Below are 19,990 nucleotides of genomic sequence, written 5' to 3' on the forward strand. Positions count from 1 at the left end.
ATATTCATTTCACAACAACAATAATAATAATTGTAATGCATTAATATATTTAAAAATGTAATTTATTACTGTGATCAAAGCTGAATTTTTAGCATCATTAGCCTACTCCAGTCTTTAGTGTCACATGATCCAACATTTCTTATTATTTTCATCAAAGTTGAAAACAGTTGTAACTTTATAAATGTCTTTACTGTCACTTTTGATCAGTTTAATGCGTTCTTGCTGAAGAAAAGTAGTAATTTCTTTAAAAAAAAAATCTTACTGATCCCAAACTTTAGCTATAAAAATGTAAAATATATAGCTTTGTAGCTTTCATTCCGTTTACCACAAAAGCAATAGCAACAACAACAAATACAGTATTTAAATCCATTAATTATAATAAAAAAGGAAAAGGTCCCAGGACACGTCCATAACTCGTGTTACCAAAACTTGTATGAATGTAGTGAGGCGTTCACTCACTGTGTAACACTGCCACCTACTGATAGAGTACTGAAATGACCACAATCTATTATCTCCCCCCACATACAAAATGCCAGTTTGAATCCACTTTTAGAGCAAATCAGAAGCCAGTATTGAAAGACTCACGCGTGTCAGTACTGTTCGCTGGTCTCAAAATTTCAGATTTTTAAAACATTGTTTACTAAAAGCAGAACGTTTGATCCTTTTCGGAAACGCAGCCCAGAACAATGCGTCTCATTTTGGAGGCTGTGTCCTCCGGAGGTCGCATTTGAAGGCTGCATACGTCATCGAGGATGTCTTATTTAAGAAAAGTAACCGTAACAAAATTGACTGTTATTACTTGTGAAGTGTAAAATACTGTAAAGCTTTCTTACTTTGCAATCTAACGGTTACTTTTCTTAAATGAGACCGCCTCGATGACGTATGCAGCCTTCAAATGCGAAATGAGACGCAGCGATTAATGAAGAGGACAGAAAAAGATAAGTTTGAGTTATTTTACAATAAACAAATTGAAATTGTAGTCTACATAGTTTGTGCAATTACATTTATTTAAATCGAACGTTAAAAGATCATGTTATAGGTGTTAACTAATGTATTAACTGTATTAACTAATGTTAATATAAATCATACACTGTCAGAATAAAAAAGGTTGCATTTTATGGGTGCAACAGCCTGTCACTGGCAGTCCCTCGTGAAAATGAACTATGGTTTTACTACTACCAGGCGCGGATTAACGCACAGGCTTACCTAGGCTGCAGCCTAGGGGCCCCACGTGTGCAGGGGCCCCGGATTGGCCAGGCTATTTTTTTTTTTTTTTAATTTACAGCGCGAACAAAAAAAGACCCTCATTGGCCCATAAGAAACATTAAAAAATCAGGTGATTGGATAGATGTGACATTTGGGTCACATCTGTCCAATCAGCTGCTGATCAAATCATGTTAATCATTACGTCACTGCTATTGCTAGGCGGCATAGCGGCAAAATGTCAGAAAGAAATTACGATAGTGGAGCACAAAAAATCGGAAAATACAAAGGTTAAAACAACAACGTGAACAAGATATACTGAAAAAAATACCTAAATTGACATAATGATTAAGGTGGGGGGGCCTCACACAAAGAGCAGCCTAGGGGCCCCTGACCACCTTAATCCGCCCCTGACTACTACTTTTAGGCTATGTACAAATTCTTTTTGCATTTCACCGTTCTGACCAGCAGGAGTCACCAGAGGGTGGCGTTTCAAGAGCTTCTAAACAGTGAATCACTTTGCGAAGCTTTTTGAAAAGCTTTGTTTTCGCTAGTTTTCTCAGAGATGGTTTGTTGCTTCCCCTCAACACACACGGATGCGTTTCCAGAGATTTATTATTGGGAGATGAGAGGGTCTGTGGCTCTTACCACTGGAAAAAGCGTAACGGCTAACTTGGATTAGGTGAGGCACCTCAGTCTATCATATAATGGCAGTGACGTCAGTGGCCAGCGTTCAGAGTTTTATGACAGTCAGTGACAGTTTACGTTACACGAGGTGTATTGTGGATTAGCGTGTTCGTCTTGTGAATAATGTTCTATATTTGGTGTTATATCGATAGTAAACGTACAGTAGGACTGCAGTGTTTGTGAATGTGCTTTACTGAGCGGGAAAAAGTGCGCGAATTGCACTATTAGCTGTAGATTACTAGTCACTACAACCCACATTTAAGATTTGATTGGAATCTGTTCCTTAAAAAACAGCTTTATTGGGCATACACAGCAATGATATTAGTGACTAAACATGTAATTGTAATTTAATTGTTGAAATCTGGAACCATAATACATTTATTTATTAAAATCTTTATATTTTGTTTACCTTGATTCATTAAAAAGCGCTATCATTATTAGGCATACACATCAGTCATAAATCATTACAATTCAAGTCTAATTTATTTGTTGAAACTTGGAAGCCATAGAGAGAACACATCATTTTAACAACAATATAATACAATATTTATAATTAAATCATTAATTTTCTCTTTATTCATTAAAATGCTTTATATCAGCATAGTGCATGGCAGTCATCGATGTTGTTTTTCTTTAGACAATATGCAATATCACTCAATATTACACAATGCCTATTATTAAATACTACACATTTGCAGGTGGTAATGCCGTTAATGAGTCGCGACATTCCCTACTCTGCTCTTCTCTTCAAAAATAGTTTTTTTTTATCAATGTAAAATCTACATATAGTTCCCAATGAAAGTATTGTTTAGTGTAAAACATGTTAAAGATTAGCGAACAGGCTGTTGATTCATTAAATGATAAGCTATTTCCTCACAAAAGCTGTTTATTTAGCTTAGTGAAGCCTGTCCTCCATTGATATCAATTTTAAAAAAACGGCCTCTTGTCTCCTTCCCTGCTTACCACCAAAGCGAGAGCATTAGCTTTAGCCATTAGCAACTCCTTAACAATGCCCTACCAATGGCCTAGACACCACACAGAACACTGTAGCAATGACCTAGCAACCCCCAGAACACCTTAGCAACCGCCTAGGAACACCCTAACAACCACCCAGGATACCCTAAAAACCGCCTAGCAACACCATAGCAACCACCCAAGACACCATAACGACCTCCTAGCAACATTATAGCAACCACACAGAACACCCTATCAACCGCCTGGGAACACCCTAGCAGAAACTCAGAATATCTTAACAGCATCCTAGCAACCATCCAGGATACCCTAGCAACACCCTAGCAACCACCCATGCCACCCTAGCATCTGAGTTTTGCCATGGCAAGCACCACTCACATTTTGGGTGAACTAACCCTTTAAGTCTAGTGCCTATTCCTAATGTGAACTCTTAATCTTAATTGTTCTGTTAAGAAATATCACATGAAAAAAATTACATGTTATTAATGATTAGTTTTTGTGTGGTAATGTAAAAAGCAATGTGTTCCAACTGTACATGGTCTATCCTGTATTAGCACAGTCCAATATCTTAAAGATGACCTGTTTTAATTAAAATGAAAAAAGTGAAAGTTAACACAATAATGAAAATTCTTTCATTGTACATAGACTTCCATTGTATGGACAAAAAATAAATAAAATGCTGCCATTTTGCATATATTCAAGGTAGGATTTTTTTTATTGCAGAGAAAACATGAGCATACAGTGACATAATACAAAACAAAAACAACAAAAAAAATTATAATAGTAAAATATAAATCCGCTTGTTAAGTTGTGACTTGTGACATATCAAATACGGGTTTCTGGGTCCAAACCACTACTCGGTTTCAATTGAGAATGTCTCAACAGCCATTTTTAGCAGCATATATTTATAGCACACATTAAAGCTAAGCTTTTAAAAACTCAGTGTACTATGCGTCAGTCCGTGCTTACAGTGTCCCACACACCAATATTTTAAGGTGAATCTGAGGGTACATTTTCACGACAACAATGTTCTAAAAATGTAAAGGTTTTTCCTTTGCATTTTTAATGTACAGACGAAACCACTGTCAAAACAGTCCCAGTTCACATTGATCTGCGAAAACAACTAAAAAAGCTGTATTATGCTGCCAGGCCAGTAGATGGCAATCCCACTTTGTAAAGAAAAACTACGCGCCTATAGACTGAACATGTAATATGCATGCACACGACATCACCATTTTCACAAATTAGCATTTTTGTTGTTTACACAGAGACAATAACAGTATCGTTTTCAAAAATTTGACTTGCACTTTTAAACCTGTTTACAAAAGGTTGCATTTTCAGGTAAATGAACGACTGAAAGGCATAAAAAGATTTACGTTTTTATTTGAAAATGGTGTCGTGTAAATGGCCCCTGAAACTGGCAAGGCCAATGGATTGAGGAAGTCTAATATATTAAAGAGGATCTGCTTTAATTAAAGTGTTAAAGTGAACCCAAAAAATGAAAATTATTTCATAGTTTACTCACCCTCACTCTGTGGGAAACATCAAAGAAGATATTTTGAAGAATGTTGGTTTCCAAACACTTTTGGTTTCCATTGACTTCCATTGTATAGACAAAAAACACTCTCAGAAACATTTCTCTAAATATATTCTTTTATGTTTCACCGACGAAAGAAAATTGTACAGGTTTGGAAGGACACGAGGGTGAGTAAATGATGACAAAATGTTATTTTTTGCATGAACTATCCCTTTAAAAAAAACAGGAACAAGCAGCCAATCAGATAGGGACACCCCAAATTTAGTAATAATTTTAATCATTTTTATTCTCTGCTTTTGTTATTTTTATTTTGTATGCATGATTTTTTTATATCTTATGCATCTGTTGTGATTATGTTGTGATAATTTTAATGTAAAGCACTTTGAATTACCATTGTGTATGAAATGTGCTATAGCTATAAATAAACTAGCCTTGTCTTATGTTATGGCCTTTCAATGAAAGATCCAGCATACATCTCTTTGCACAAGTTTAACGCTAATGTCTTTGCCAAGTTCTTTATACTATATCATCTCTATTTTCAGTGGCTGATTGTGTTACTGTTATCTATCAAGAAAAGATGAGCACTAAGCTAACATGATGCAGTGTATCCTCTATATTTATTTGCAATTCAAATTGGTTACTTCACCTACTGATGCTCCATGCTCACCTTTCAGTTGTGGTTTGTAGTTTGAATTGAAAAGTAAGTGAATGCATCTGTGTATGCAACATTCATTTGATTTTCAAACTCTCTTGCGTGATGTTGGTTGGGATCAAATTCAGGACGGTTTCTGATACCCTAACCATTGTGACTAGCTGGTTTCCTTGTTTCCTTTTTAAATGGATGTAGCTCATTTCCTTTCTAATTGTGAAATAGCTTCCTAGGTACCTTCAAAACCAATAAAGCCAATTATATTCTAACAAGTAAAAATGTTTATTTATTTGTTTATTTGGGCTATATGTAGAAATCCTTGTCATTAGCAAAACCGGTGACCATTAAGTGAATTGCAGCCAGAAACTTGATGCTCCTCCTGTAACAAGAACGGCAAGCCATTTTAACATTTTATTCCCATACCTTTTAAAAGATACAAGTACTTATTCATTAGATACTATTTGTTAGATAATGGTACTCATTCATTATATACTAGTACCTATTAAATAGACTCTAGTTCTTATTCATTAGATACTAGTACCTATTAAATAGATACTAGTACTTATTAATAAATAAGTATAAGTATCTATATAAAAGGTACTACACAGTAAAAAACGTTGGGTTATTTACCAAAAATGTTGGGTTATTTTTATTAATAACCCATCTGTTGGGTTAAATACGGATCCTGTGAAGACGGTTCAAATTTTAACGGTCCAGTGACAGTCAACAGAAAGAAGCTGTTGCAACCTGATATTATGAAGGTAAGTCATGTCGTTTTCGTGTATATAACTTTTATAACATTAGGTATTGTGTACTGAAACATAACATATATTCTAAAACTGAATTTTATATTTTTAAGTCGTAATTTTCTAGTCAGTTTTAATGTTCTCCGGTAAGTGAGATCGACTGGAAATGATTAACGTTAGCTATCCCAGTCAGCTCGCTAGCAGTGATAAAGTAAACATACTAGCGAAACTGCTTAGAGATGTATTACCTTACAATGGTAACTAATAATATTGTCTTGTGAAATATATATATCGCTAAACTAAGGAAGGCTAGGTCTCAGCAATCACTATCCAACATTACGCATGTTTTACGGTCTTTGTGATAATCTTTCATAATATGACAGCTAAATTTGAGCTTCAAGCTTGTACTTTTTTTTGTACAGGTGTGATTAGAAACGCGGAACGAAAGAGCACTTATTTGAGCCGTGGCGCACGGACCGTTTATCAGCTCGGCCTACGAAGCGCAAGCTCGGTCCTTGATTCTCGGTCATGCGGCACCACAACAGAGCTGTTTGAATTATTATTCAATCGTTCCCAAAAGCTTCTACGCGGAGAAAAAAAAAAAAACTGGAGAAACGTTGTGCAACCAATGAACGATTAGTTTATGAGTAGTTAACGACAGTTACAGTGTGTTTTTATCGATAAATAACCTAGATTTACTGTTTATTAGGTTTACCGTAGTAACACTAACTGCAAATCTGGTATTTGCAGAAATGTGGTATATTCATAATCCATGTTATATATAGTAATGCATGTAAATGTATTATAGGAGTATCTGAAGCATCTTTATACTGTTGTTTCTTATGAAGCTATGTCAGTTTTTGCATTTTTGTTGTACTAAATGTGTTTATACTTGTGATTTAGACAAATGGAATAATCTGTGAAGCAAAGACTACAACAACCTGCTATTTAATGGAAACATTTGAAGGTAATCTATTTAAATAAATGACAACTTTTTTAAAGACTAATTTACTTTACTGAAAATATTTAATTTTTCTGCTTTATTGTAACACAGAGCAAGGAGTGGATGAAAGTTTTATGCTGCTGGATGACAGTGGTTCTCAACTGTGGTCCTAGAGTATCCCCAGCAATACACATTTTGGATGACTTCCTTATCTGACACCCTTTTCCGGCCTTGGAGTCTCTCGACTAACAAGCTGGTAAGTTGAATCAGCTTTAGAGAGACAAAATGTGCAGTGCTAGGGCTGCTACAGAGCCAGGTTGTTTGGGAAACACTAGGGTACAGTTTATTACTCTTGTTTGTTTGTTTTTTCTCAGTTGTCTTTATTCGTTTTAATACATTATGTTTTAATTTAAACAGAATCCAAGTTGTTTGATGACTGACAACGATTTAGTATCAAAAAAATGCAAGAAGTCCTCACAGCCAAGCTAATGTGTAAATTAGACATACAACACCTCAACAAACTGCATGGATTTGATCCTGTGGAACAAAAACTGGAATGGGGAGTTTAATGATGTTCAGAATAGTGAAGGGTTGTTTTATTTTGGGAAAAAATGTATTGGCCATGTCTAAGTGCATGTGAAATTTGTCCACACACACGTGGTATAAATTAAAGTTTTTAAACTTGTCTTTCAAAGATGGTCATGGAGAAACTGCCTTCAAAACCCTTCCCGCTGTCCTGCCATCATCGCCATGCCTCACAAATGGGAAAATGGTGCTGAAATGAAGCACAGCTTAACTGACATTCAGCCTGTAAGTAAAAGCAACACTGCAAAATTAGCTTTGATAAATTACACTGCTCTGTATACATATGGATCCATTTCTCCTTTCCTTTAGTGATTCTGCTTGTTAATAGGTTAGTTCACCCAAAAATGAAAATTCTGTCATTAATTTCTCACCCTCATGTCGTTCCACACCTATGAGACCTTCACTCATCTTTGGAACACAGATCAAATTCTTTTTAAAGAAATCAGAGAAATTTCTGTCCCTGTATTGACAGTCCACCCAACTAAAATTTTTAAGGCCCAGAAACGTAGTAGACATTGCTAAAGTTCTCAGTGTGACTCCAGAGGTTTAACCTCACATCTTGTCTTCACCAGACTTTTGTCGCATCGCACCACAACAGCTAAAAGCTATCTACACTGAACGTGACAAACCGACCGTTGCAGAACACTCGGACTACATCAGAAATAGAACAGGGAATCCGTTTACTCAGGAATTTGGTGTTGCGCCGCATCCAGTGTGGACAATATGACTGATTGTAATAGGTTCTATTTTCTTTTGATGTGTCGCTTTGCTCACGTCCAGTGTAGACGTGGTTTCAGTTTTATGAAGTGACACGAGTGCTTTGTTTGTGCAAAAAAACCCATAACTTTTGCATTTACACAACAACGTCTGCTCTTGCATCAAAACAACATGAATGTGTTGAGGTGCTCCTGTGAACATGCATTGGAGATTATTATTTTGTAAATAAAGTGGAAAATTATGGTTAGGGAATAAAATATAGAATATACTTGCATCGCTTCCTAAAACTGAGGTTAAACCACTGGAGTCACATGGATTACTTTAATGTCTTTTACTACCTTTTGTGGGCCTCAAAAGTGGTAGTTGCGTAGCTGTCAACAGAGGGACAGAAATCTGTCAGATTTCATTAAAAAGATCTTCATTTGTGTTCTGAAAATGTCTTTGAGGTTTGGAAAGACATGAGTTATTAAAGGGTAGGTAACGCAACATTTTCTGCCAATCTCATGTTAATCTTGAGTACCTATAGAGTAGTATTGCATCCTTCATATTAGTTTTATCATATTTATAAAAGATAGATATTCTGTAACGAGCCTTTCCACAAAAGCCGAGCCCCTGGAGGCGTGCCTGCCGTGGGCAGAACTAAAGAGTCATGAGCGCGCAGCTTTTGCGTAGAGATCGTCTGCAAGCTGCAACATCATTATAAATAAAAAGGGAACAAAAATGTTTGTGCCGTTTACATTATATGCACTTGAGTGGCGATTGCCAATAAAACACAGACATTTGATGCAGTTTTACTCACCGCCCGTGATCTGGGACTTGTTTACAAAGCATTCGTCACCGAAATCAAACATACATGCTTCACACAACTCGTGTTTTGAAACTTTGGTCATGTTTAGCATGAGAATGCAACTCTTTAACTGTGTAAATAAGTCAGAATTTAATTTAACTTTTTCTTCTTTTTTTTTTTTTTTGGGTGAACTAACCCTTTAACAGCAGTTGCAATTCAGTGACCATATTTTAATTTAGTACAGCACTGCTTCAGTGTAACTTTTACTTAATTTAACACTGCTTATGTTGTCACAGTGCATGCCGACTGAACTTTATTTATTCTTTGAAGGTTGGCGCATTACCTGAGCAGTGAGACAAGCCGGGATCCACATGACTTGATGCCTTGAGGACAAAGAGAACTCCCAAGTTTTTTTTTTTTTTTAGGTTTTTTTTTTTTTTAATAACATTATTTTTTCATTGTGGCATTGAACAGAAGATCTTATTTTAAGCTATGCATGTATATTTCAATTTTTTTTTTTTTTTTTTTAACATATATGAAATACTGTTCAAAGCCTTCTGCTCCCATTTAGGAGGTTTTGTAGCATGCAAACTTTAATATACAGTAGTAGTACATTTGAAGTGGATCAAAAAAGTTCATCAAAGTTGTCCTAAAAACTAAGTTGTCCTAAGAAAAAGGTTTTAGGGACAACTTTGATGAAAGGTTTTGATCCACTTCAAATGTTGACTAGTGTATTAAGAGGGGTTCCCTTAACACTTTGCTGCCTCCTTAAGAACTTTGATCATCATCATTAGGTCCAACATATTTGTGGTTTTATTACTTAAGGTATGTTTACAACACATCAATGCATACAATCTACAGTGTTGACTTTTCATTAAAGATATGTTTATTTATTGAAGAATTTAATGTTATGAATTTATGTGTACTCGTAGTTTCTCATTTAGTGTACAACCGTTTTGTATTTGTGTGTTCTGTATGTACATTTTATGTGTTTTGAGTTTACTCTACATGGTTGTGAAGGTTTTAAATATAGGTTTTAATTGTGTACTGTTTGTACAAATTTATAGGTTTGAATTTAATATTTGTACTGTACACTTTTGAGTAGGTTTAAATGTAGTGTTCATTTTGAATTTTTGTGTGTTCTGTATACATATTTTATTTATGTTTTGAGTTTACTCTGTACATGTTTGTGTAGGTTTTGAATGTGTACTGTTTGTACAAATTTGTTTTGAATTGATGTATGTATGTACATTTATGATATTTACATTAAATGACTCCACAATATTTCATTTGTAATTTAAAATATATTTGTTAAAACATGTTATTTTATACAAATAGACAATCTAGAAAACAAAGTATGTTTTATATATTATAATAATGTCATGAATAAAAGTAAATAGTTAACCCAACTGTTGGGTTATTTTTAACCCAACCATTGGGTTAAAAATAACCCACAGTTGGGAAGGTGCTATGTTAACCCATAGTTGGGTTACTTGTTGGGTTATTTTTAACCCAACATTTTTTAGTGAGGGTCTCGTGGACTTCATGATCACGCGCACACAGTGGCTATTGTAAGTCCATTTGGGACAGTGGCTTTGATGATTTATTGAAATAAAACACCAAAGAAACAAATGGTTGATATCTCAGATCACTGATGGTGTTTAAAGCATGTTGCATGTGCAGAGGCATGCGTGGTGTGCTGACCGCAGGTCTCAAAGGCCCAGCAGCAGTGCACACATGACTGAGAGTGATGATGATGGTAGAGGGGGTGGACTTGTAAGAAGAAGTGTGAAAGTATCAATATAGAGTTTGCATCATTAGTCTTGATGCATGGTGGAATTGTACCAGGTAAGATCCCCGCTGATGTGGATTCCGAGAAATTTAAAGATTTTCACCCGCTCCACCTCTGTCTCTCCAACGTAGATTGGGGTATGCCGCTCCTTCATCCTCCTCGGATCGATTATCATCTCCTTCGTCTTTTGTACATTTAAGGAGAGATTATTTTCTTGACACCAGACCATCAGTCCTGCTACCTCTTTTCTGTATATTTCCTCTCCACCAGTGATCAGTCCGATGACTGTTTCATCCGCAAATTTTATAATCCTGGTGTTAGTCTGAGAAGCCACACAGTTGTAGGTGAAGATGGTATAAAGCAGTGGGCTCAAAACAGTCTTGAGGAATTCCTGTGCTTACAGTTCGAATGCCCGATGTCCGATTACCTACTTTGACTGAGGTCTATCCGTCAGAAAGTTCAGCACCCAGTTACAGAGTGAAGATGTCAATCCGAGAGCAAAGAGATTTTCAGAAAGCCTTTGTGGTATAACTGTGTTAAATGCCAAGGTGTAATCAATAAAAAGCATTCTCACATATGTATCCTTACCCTTTAGATGTTTGAGGGCTGTGTAGATGGCAGCATTAACAGTATCATCGGTGGACCTATTCTGTCGATATGCAAATTGAAATGGGTCCAAAGTGGCTGGGATGGTCTTTTTTATGTAGGACATAACTGTCCTTTCAAAACACTTCATCACAATAGGTGTCACCAGATGATAATCATTTAGACATGCCACAGTGTTTTTCTTTGGAAGGGGCACAATTGTGGTGGACTTGAAGCAGGTAGGCACCAAAGCCTGAGCAAGGGACAGATTGTAAATGTCCATGAACACATCAGCCATGCAGCTCCGATGAGCAAAACCTAAGAGCCCGCCCCGGGATGTTATCTGGGCCGGCTGCCTTTCGTGGGTTCGTTCTCTTCAGAGTCATGCGCACCTCCGCTGATGACAGGGTGAGTGGCATATCCAGTGTGCCCTCAGAATCCAGAATCCAATGCTGTTGGCAGATGTTTGGGGCCTCAATATGAGCACAGAACTCATTCAGCTCATCTGGGAGTGTAGTCTTGATATTCATGACTCCCTGGCTCCTCCGCCGATATCCCGTGATATGCTGCAAGCCTTGCCACATGCGCGGTGAATCTGCAGTGGTGTAATATCCCTCCAGCCTTTTACTGTAATATCTCTTAGCATTTCCGATTGATTTATGCAAGTTGTATCTAGCTTTTTTATTTTCCTCAATATCACCTGAAGCAAATGCTGTGGAGCTAGCACATAACATGGCCCACACCTCACCATTGATCCAAGGTTTATCAATGGGATAAAACTTACAGTATTTAGTGGGAATGATGTTCTCAATGCATATACTGATGTAACCAGTTACAGCTGCCGCATACTCCTCCAAGTCCACAGTAAAATCCTCTCTTAGAGCATCAGTTTTAAACACACCCCAATTTGTAGTCTCGAAGCAGTCCTGAAGCATTTACTCTGATTCTTCATTCCACACTTTAAGGCCGGTTTCACAGACAGGGCTTAGCCTAAGCCAGGATTAGTTCAATTAAGGCATTTAAGTAGCTTTTATAAACTTTCACTAGAAAAACACATTACTAGTGTGCATCTTGAGACAAAACAATGACACTGACATATTTTAAGATATGTCAGTGCTAGTTGTTTTCAGTTACAACAGCTCAAACATGCATTTTAGTCTAGGACTAGCTTAAGTCTTGTGTGTGAAACCAGGGGTAAGAGTTTTACTTACTGGAGGGACTTGCTTAAGGAGTTGTCTGTACACTGGGTAAAGAAACACTGAGATGTGGTCTGACTGTCTAAAATGTGGCAGAGGCACAGCCTTGTAGGCATTATTCACATTGCTGTACACTTGATCCAAAGTGTTATTCTCCCTTGTTGGAAAACACACGCTTTGATGGTACATTTGGAAGACATTCTTGAGATTACAATGGTTAAAATCTCCAGCTACAATGAACACAGCATCTGGATGTACTAGGGTGACCACCATCAAACAAATCAAATGTGGGATGATTACTAAGTTTGTGTGGGACAATGTGGGACATGTTACCAACACTAAAACAACCTTAAACTGTCTGTCTAACTTAATAAAAACATTTGTATTCTGCCTTTCAGCTGATAAAAATACTTTGTTCTTTAGTCCCTTTCAGAAAACACATTACATCACAATGTCACAACGTCTTTATTTTACATGTCATTTAAATTCAACATCACTGAGCCCAAAGGCAAAGTGGACGTTTCTTTCTGTTCCCTTTTCTTGTGTGATTCGCATGTGCTGCGATGCCTAACGTCATATTCTCCTCCATGTGAAACAGAAAAGCTGCTTTACATAGACCTCAAAACACTCTTTCGGTATCCCCTTCTATCGGCCTCACCCAGGTATATGTCCTAGCCCAGCCTTTACTAAAAGAACATTTTTTGTTGCCATTATGCCGCCTTGTAAAATTTTAATTTACCAAATTATCCATTTATTTTCTGACAGGGAACGCATGGAACGAATCACCGCTCCACATTTTGATTGACAGCCATCACAACCTACTAGTGACTAGGGCTGTGTATCACCAACAATGTCACGATACGATACGCATCACAATACTAAAGCTACGATACGATACGTATCACGATATGGATCAATTTGGAATTTAAATTTCTTATGAGCAGAGTTTAGTAACAGTAATAGGTGTTTATTGAATAACCAGTGTTATAACAGTTGTGATAACTGAAAAACAATTTTGTTTTTGTCATTAAAAAACCAATGACTTAAATGAAATAAAAAAAATTGTCACAAAAAAAAGCTTAGAATGGCTCTTCCTTTTGCTTTTAAAGTCTCTGCCTCAGAAACTGAAATGACAATTATAGTGACACTGAAGCATATCAGCAAAGCTCAATGACTAAACAAAACTTAAAACATATTCCATAAAAGCGAAAACTGTAACAACTTAAATTTAACTTAGTTCCCTCAAACTCTTTTAAACACCTAGTATTTAACAATTTGGTCTTAAGTGTTGGAATGTGCACCAAACAAAGTCATAACAATTACATCTTCAGTAACATACGATTGGGTTGCTCTCGAATCCAAGCATCACAGGAAATGGAAACTCTCTGTGCAGAAGACAGTGACAGCAGAACGTCTCGCTTAACTTCATCATACAACCGGGGAATTGCCGTTTCTGTTAAAAACTGACGTGTTGGTATTGTGTCGCGTGGCTCACACTCATGAAGCAATTGTCTGAAGCCGTTATTCTCGACAACGCTGTATGGCCGTAAATCCTGACATATTAAGCGCATTAATGCATTTGTAATCTTTTGAGATCGCTGAGCCGTGGGTAAGAGTTTTGAGATGAAAGCATCAGGCAACGTTGGCTGCTTCTGGGATGACAGATATGTGCTACTAGGCCTACCTGCTGCGACCAGGGCTGGCTGGTCTGGATGATGTCTTGACATATGCAGAGAGAGGTTTGTCGTGTTGCCGGAGTACTTAACTTTTGTTTTGCAGTTCTTGCATATCACATGACTCATGTCTAATGTCTGACTCTCCGGTTTAGCGTAAAACCCAAAATTCTCCCATATTTTTGATTTTACTTTTGTCGGCGGTGGCAAAATCCTCCATTATCCATTTTGAATGTCTCGCTCTGCTGCTCGCGTTGCTAAATTAGCGCCAATTGAAGTCACGTGATTATTGGCTACATTCAAAAGCACGACAGACTCAATACGGCAGTTGCTGTATCGATACGCACATCGTCGCGAGTTCATGACGATGTATCGCTGTATCGATATTCTGAGCACAGCCCTACTAGTGACCTTGTTTACTCATTTCTTTTCAACCATTGGATAGGATTTAAAAAATGTCTGTTGTATTTGTGTAAGGAGGAATGTTACTTCTGACGAAGTGCTGTTAAATATAGGTGAAAACTACGCCGCAAAAAGAATAAATAAAATGCTTTCTTAAAAAGGCAAAAGAACACATGCACGTTTTCTTAATATGATAATTAAAAACCAACAGACAGATGAAAATGCGGGACAAGGGGGGAAAATGCTGTGCAGTACAACGCAGAGCGGGACGGGTGGTCACCCTAGGATGTACAGTCCTGCCTGCTGATGACACCGTGCAGTACCCCCAGTGCAGTCACGTGATCGGCCTCTGGCGGAATGTTAACAGTCAACAAAAACACAGCGCTAAACTCCCGTGGTAAATAGAAGGGTCTACACCTCACCATTAAAAATTTAATGTCCGCAGAACAGTGCTTTTCAACAACCTGCACATCCCCACACCACCTGTTGTTAACATAGACGCATACACCACCTCTTTCCTGACGCCGATGTGCGATCTCCGCAGTAAATGGTGTGTGTGTAGAGCAAGAGAACCGAATCCAGCACTTTGTCCGAAAGCCAAGTTTCCGTGATAATAAGAGCACAACATTCCCTTAACTCATGCTGGACAGTAATTCTGGTTCTCAGCTCGTCCATTTTATTTTCAAATGAGCGGACATTAGCTAGTAGCAGACTAGGTAACGGTGGTCGCGTAGCTCTAGCCTTTAGTCTGGCATGCAGCCCACTTCTCCTACCTCGTCTCCGCCTTGGATGACCTGCTCATTGGTTGCGCCACTCAAGCGAAGCCAGTACTGCCATATCATGCCGACTGGTGTTAGCTGGGTCCAGATGTAGTAGAAAATCACAATCCAACAGGCGATATTTAAAGGCCCACTGAAGTGTCTTGGAACGCGCAGCATTATTCAATGTTTTGACGTAATTTCAACTGAAACAGGAAGACAGGGCGATATATCGAACAGCCCCGCCCCTTTTTTAAAATAGCCAATAGCGTTTCGTTTTTTTATCAAAGATCGACCAGAGCCGTTAAACTCAGTAAAACCTCTGTTTCCTTTTAATATCTAACCGTTTATCATCCTTATCTCCTCTATATCACTTTAAAATACAGCATTCTGTGCAGAATTCAAATGGGTACCTTTCGTGGTCTGAGCCAACTCGCGGATATGATCCGCTCTGTGCTCTCGTGTCCCTGGGCCAGAGCACTGTGCTCGCGCTGCAGCGGTTCATGTTATACTAACGCGAAAACGGACTTCATTCGCGTCAATGGAAAGCATATTTACACTGTCTGAACCATTCCCTGTTCTCTATATAGTGCACTATGTGCTATTCACCATGTAGAAACTAGTAAATGTGTGAACAAATGACCGATTTCAGCCGCAGCTTCAGTGTCTGTTGATAGTGTAGGAGGGGGCGGGACTTCAGATTCTAGAGAGCATTTGATTGGACAGAAGATTTGATGAGAAGCTGAAGTGCGATGTGATGTCATTAAAATCTGTGATCCATTTTAGCGGAAGTGAGAGACTGTAAGTTTTGAATACTTATATTTTCTAAATGTGAATTTTGTCATTGTTTTGGAACACACCAGCTTATTCATAACCTTAAGGCTAACATATTCATACTAAAAGCTAAAAAACTTAAATTTTGATTTCAGGGGGACTTTAAAGGGTTCGAAGCTTCATGAAGCAGTGTTTTGAAATCGGCCATCACTATATAAGTCGTTATTTTGTTTTTTTGGCACACCAAAAATATTCTCGTCGCTTTATAATATTAATATCGAACCACTGTACTCACATGAACTGATTTAAATAAATTTAATATGTTTTTAGTACATTTAATGGATCTTGAGAAAGGAAATGTCGTTGCTGGCTATGGAGGCCTCACTGAGCCATCGGATTTCAACAAAAATATCTTAATTTGCGTTCCGAAGATTAACGAAGGTCTTACGGGTGTGGAGTGGCATGAAGGTGAGTAATAAATGACATTATTTTTATTTTTGGGTGAACTAACCCTTTAAGTTTATAATGCACTTTGCCAATGTCTTAAAGTTCGTCCTTACTGTATCTTACTGTCGCATGCATAAAGTGTGTGTTCAAAACACATAATAACACTAATACACATACAACACAATGGTATCGGGAGAGCGAAGCAAACACGTCAGCCACGATGGGTGCCATGTTGTGAAGAAAAGAAAAAAAAAATTCCCTACAAAAAAAAAATTATGTTTAGCTGCTTTAAGCTGGTGAAAATAACAAATTAAAACATCTTATTGACAAGTATTTGGGCACTTTCATGATAATTTTGGATGGTCATATGTCAGCAGAGTTGTAGTATGTATCTTTCATTTGTATGTGTTTTCGTGTTATGACTTGGGGCATTTTTGCCAGGAAAACTTGTGCTCCTGAAAGCTTCTCTTCTGTTCAGTGACACATTAAACGAATGCTCATGAATGAATGAATGAACAAGAATTTGCTGATGTGAGTATCCACCTTTTTCCTGTTTTAGATTATGGGAAGGACTTCCGGTTTGTGGAACTTCCACTCAAAAAGACAAACAAATCATTTCAAATTATAAGGCTGAGCTACAAATAATTCTTATCGGTCAGTTTGACTGAAAATTTCCTTCAGCCTGGTTTCACAGACAGGCCTCACAGGATTAGGCTTTAGTTCAATTAGGACATTTAAGTAGCTTTTTTAAACATGCCTTAGAAAAGTGTGCATCTTGTGCAACAAATCAATGCCACTGACATATTTTAAGATATGTCAGTGCAAGTTGCTTTAAGTTAAAACAGCTCAAACATGCATTTTAATCTGGCACTATAGGCTTAAGCTTTGTCTGTGAAACCAGTGGTTTGTGTTTTATTTTCAGACGTCAGAAGAATAATGTAACACTTGGTATTTTAATACAACATGGTATCACAAGAATATCTGTAGCAAGAGCTCTTTTCAGTTGCTGCATTCTTTCCCTCCTGATTATTTTCTTTTTCTCTCCCGATTTAATTTACGATATACCATTAATATATGCACTAAGAATCTCTTGTTTTCTCCCCAAATCCTAATGTCTCTTTTCACACGGATGCTTTAAAATGTAATTGTCTTCTCTTTTCACTTTTAATCCCTATTAGCAATTTTTACTGGAATGTTTCTAAATTAGATAAATCTGTCAAAATGTCGGAAACCACTTTTGAAATATTATCACTCAATGCTAAAGTTAATGAACAGGTCCGATTAAGGCAATGTATGCTACATAATACAGACATATATTACTACAGTGATATTTAACACATCCATAATATTGCTATGTAAATAGTTGAGCTTTTGGGGTAATCACGTTAATCATGTTAATACTTTTACATGTTTAAGTTTCCTTTTAATGTTTGATGGTTGAAGGCCGAGTAGAATAATGTCACTTCATTGTACCCAGTTAAAAAAAAAAAAAAAAGCTTATTGCATTCATAGAGCGAGCCTTTCGCTAATTGTTTACAGTTTAACGGATGTTACTCCCATAACTCTTGCAAAGCGTCATGGGGTGTAGTATGGCAAGCCGTTTTAACATTTAATCCTTAAAATGTTCTAGTATTTTTTTTTTTAGATACTAGTATCTTTTCCATTGGGTACTAGTTTTTATTCAATTGCTAGTGCTTATTCTTTAGGTACTAGATCTTATTTTAGATACTAGTAGCTGTTAACATCAAACTCTTAAAAAATGTTTAGTATCTATTTTCATGATACTAGTACTTATTTTTTAGATAGTATCTATTCCATAAGGTACTAGTACTTATTAATTTACGACTCTTTAGATATATGCTTATTCTTTAGGTACTTGTACTTTCTTAAAGATGAAATTATCACGTTAACGCATGTGATTAATTTTTTTTTAGTTTAACGTGTTAAAAAATTAATATAACACAGCAGATTAATATTCATTATTTTTTTATTTTAAGGAATTATAAATACTCTCCAAAAAAGCACAATTTCCTGTGTTGGATGTCATGGTTGGAGGTAGTGGTTCAATGGATCACAAAACTCACGGTTTGGATCATATCACGGTTATTAAGTCACGGATCGGATCATTTTTCAGATCAGCATAAAAAAATAAAAAAAAATTGGGGGGTAACTTTGCATTTATTACTTAGCCCACTTTAACTACTCCGATACCACAGCAGAAACTACTAGCCTAACTAATACATTATTGAAGGCAAGTGAACAGACTGTAAAAAGAACAAATACTGTACACCAATTACAAGCATAGATAAATACAACAAAGTTACAAATAAAGTATAAGGTCCAACTGTAGTATTAATTTTCGTGTACAGAAATGTAATAATTAAATGTAAAATGACACTGTTCACTGTATAAATTTAATATAGATTAATCTTTGTTAAAGCTGTGTTTTGTTGTTTGATTTACATGACAGACAACAGCAGGTATTTATAGGTTGCTGTCACTTTAAGAGTAAGACCCCATGCACGCACACATCCCATAGATACACATCCGAATTCTCACCTTGTTCAATTAAGACATAACCGAATGTGTTTACAAGAATACCTGCCGAGAGGGGTATTTTGACTGACGTAATGCGTGTATGTGTCCATCCAAGTGCATTGAGGACGCGATAAAGAAATCAATTTGGAGTTTGCGAGCTTTCTGAAAGGCGCCTCTCTCTCTCTCTGTGTGTGTGCGCGCGAGCCTTGTATGTATGTGCGTACCGATAACAGCGTGGCGTGCGATACCGAATTAAATCCTCTTTTGCCTCTTCTAGCGCTGGAATGGTTTTATATCTATTTAATGTGTAAACTAGCAAGACAAAACACGTGCAAATGATAACCTTTCACTCTATTGCGGTTAAACTTGCAATTGATCCGCGAATCTTATGCGTCCCGAACCGTGGGGCTTGATCCGTACGGATCACGGATCAACAACGATCCGTTTAACCACTAGTTGGAGGTGGTGGTTTGCGGTGGATTGTGGTTGTTTGGGTGGATATTGTGGCTAGTGCATGAACTGGTTTCTGGATCTACTTAACTGCCACCAAACATCTTTATAATATTGTAAATCAAAACAATAAATGCCATTTAACATATTTATTTTCCTTGTGTTTTCATGTTATCCAATTAGCAAGATAAGCTAACATACAAAGCCAGTTACTTACAAACAATTTAATTCAATATGTAAATATAGTGTATTACCACGTGCACTCTGATTGGATGGCTGAGAAGTACTTATGAGGGGCTTTTGCACCGAATAGTTCTAGGAACTTAGTTCTAGGAACTAGCCACTAGGATAGTTCCCAAAGAACTAATTTCTCCCCCGGGCCATGTTCCTGGTTGCATTCGCATTGGAAATAGGAACTGCAAAGCGGCCGACAGTTGAATGCAATTGAAGTGAAAAACAGTTGATAACAGTTGAAAGTCTATAAGCTATCAACAGAAAACATACAGCCATCCATTAATTATATGCAAGATATTTACCATTTAAAATGAG

General features: G+C 37.0%; 1 long non-coding RNA gene across 4 annotated transcripts; it reads left to right on the forward strand.

Moving 5' to 3' along the window:
* The first annotated feature begins 1,639 nt into the window (after positions 1-1,639).
* LOC127516549 (uncharacterized) lies at positions 1,640-19,354 on the forward strand. Of its 4 annotated transcripts, none has more exons than XR_007931015.1 (5): positions 1,640-6,761; positions 6,849-6,993; positions 7,433-7,547; positions 9,157-13,061; positions 13,165-19,354. It is a non-coding gene; the product is annotated as an uncharacterized LOC127516549 (long non-coding RNA). The 4 variants fall into 4 exon arrangements; XR_007931016.1 differs by lacking the exon at positions 13,165-19,354 and having other exon boundaries at positions 1,666-1,885; positions 4,942-6,761; positions 9,157-10,129; XR_007931018.1 differs by lacking the exon at positions 13,165-19,354 and having other exon boundaries at positions 1,697-5,809; positions 6,698-6,761; positions 9,157-10,129.
* Positions 19,355-19,990: the final 636 nt, after the last annotated feature.

Source organism: Ctenopharyngodon idella, chromosome 7 (genome assembly GCF_019924925.1).
Source record: "Ctenopharyngodon idella isolate HZGC_01 chromosome 7, HZGC01, whole genome shotgun sequence".
NCBI classification, from domain to species: domain Eukaryota; kingdom Metazoa; phylum Chordata; class Actinopteri; order Cypriniformes; family Xenocyprididae; genus Ctenopharyngodon; species Ctenopharyngodon idella.